We start from the raw sequence: 2,334 nt of genomic DNA on the forward strand, positions 1-2,334 counted from the left end.
GACAACAGGAGACAACAAGAAGCCCAACAGGGATCCGGAGGGTAGCACACAGGAACAACAACCAGGATACACAACTCCAGTGGGTCAGTATAGATGTCCAGGCAGGAAGCTCTATAACTGGCAACTAGAGAAGAGTGAGGGGAGAATATAAGGAGGTTGGGAGTGGCAGACAAGAAACAGCTGAGGAGGAGAAGCTACGGATCCCTGATTGAGACAAAAAGGATAGCAAGGCAAACACAGAAAACAATCACTAAGAAACAACGTGATCTTTAGATATAGAGCGCGCAGCCACCCGCTGCGACCTCCTGACCCCGGGTATAACGGAGTCAGACGTGGCTCTTGATACCCTCGTGACAGTACCCCCCCTTTCACGAGGGGCCTCCGGACACTCAGGACCAGGTCTCTCCGGATGAGAGGCATGGAAAGCCTGAATTAACCTGTTGGCGTTTACCTCTGACGCTGGAACCCACATTCTTTCCTCGGGACCGTAACCCCTCCAATGCACCAGATACTGAAGAGAGCGGCGGACCCGACGAGAATCAACAATTCTGGCTATTTGAAACTCCAGATTACCATCCACAATAACAGGAGGAGGTGGCAGCGGTGATGGTTCTAGAGGTGGAACATACTTCTTGAGTAACGATTTATGGAAGACGTTATGGATCTTAAAAGTCTGAGGTAGCTCCAGGCGAAAAGCCACAGGGTTAATGACGGCTACTATTTTATAAGGACCAATGAACCTAGGGCCCAGTTTCCAAGAGGGAACCTTCAACTTAATATTCCTAGTAGACAACCACACATAGTCATTCACCCCTAGGTCCGGACCTGGCGACCGTTTCTTATCGGCCATGCATTTATATTTACCACTCATCTTTTTCAAGTTAACTTGCACCTTCTGCCATACCGAAGAAAGAGATGAAGAAAACCTTTCCTCTTCGGGAACCCCAGAAGACCCCCCCTCTTTGAAAGTACAAAATTGGGGATGAAAACCGTATGCACCAAGAAATGGTGACTTGCCAGTGGACTCCTGATAATGATTATTTATGGCAAACTCAGCTAACGGTAAATATGATGACCACAACTCTTGGTTTTCAGACACAAAACACCTTAAATATGTTTCTAGGTTTTGGTTGGTACGCTCAGTCTGTCCATTCGACTGAGGATGGAAAGCTGAGGAAAAGGACAAGTGTACCCCCAAACAGGAACAAAAAGATTTCCAAAACTTAGAAATAAACTGGGTTCCCCGATCCGAAACCACATCGGAAGGGACCCCGTGAAGCTTCACGGTTTCACTGATAAACACCTGAGCAAGAGTTTTAGCATTAGGAAGTGCGGGTAGCGCAATAAAGTGTACCATTTTGCTAAACCTGTCTACTACTACCAAAATAACTGTTTTACCCGCAGACAACGGTAAGTCAGTGATGAAATCCATCGACAGATGTGTCCATGGCCTATTGGGGATAAAAAGAGGCAATAAAGACCCTGCTGGACGTGTATGAGAGACTTTCGCGCGTGCACAAGTAGAGCAAGTAGACACGAAATCCATTACATCCTGACGCAACCTTGGCCACCAAAAACGACGAGATAATAGCTCCAAGGTTGCTTTACTACCCGGGTGCCCAGCAAGTGCCGAATTATGATGTTCTTTTAATAATTCAAGACGCAGGTTTAACGGTACAAACAATTTCTCTGAGGGGCAAGAGGCCGGGGCGTCCCCCTGGGCCTCTTACACCTTTCCCTCTAGAACAGAGTGTACAGCAGAGACAACCACTCCTCTTTGTAAAATAGGTACCGGATCACTAGCATTGCCCCCTCCAGGGAAACTACGAGATAACGCGTCTGCCTTGGTATTTTTTGCCCCAGGACGATAGGTGATTACAAAGTTAAATCTGGTAAAGAATAGCGACCACCTAGCTTGTCTAGGGGTGAGACGCTTAGCCGATTCTAGGTACAGAAGGTTTTTGTGATCCGTAATCACCGTGACGGGGTGGATTGCTCCCTCTAAGAAGTGACGCCACTCTTCAAGCGCCAGCTTAATCGCCAACAGTTCCCTATTTCCAACATCATAGTTCCTCTCTGCAGAAGATAATTTTTTGGAAAAGAAAGCGCAAGGGCGCCATTTGCCAGGAGACGGACCCTGAGACAATACAGCCCCCACTCCCACCTCTGACGCATCTACCTCAACAATAAAAGGCTCGGAGACATCAGGTTGAATTAGAACAGGTGCCGAGGTAAACCTCTCTTTTAGAGAGGAAAATGCATTTTTAGCGGCGTCAGACCATTTAGAAAAATCAGTCCCCTTCCTAGTCATGTCGGTAAGGGGTTTAACGATCA

Source organism: Bufo bufo, chromosome 1 (genome assembly GCF_905171765.1).
Source record: "Bufo bufo chromosome 1, aBufBuf1.1, whole genome shotgun sequence".
In the NCBI taxonomy this organism is placed as follows: domain Eukaryota; kingdom Metazoa; phylum Chordata; class Amphibia; order Anura; family Bufonidae; genus Bufo; species Bufo bufo.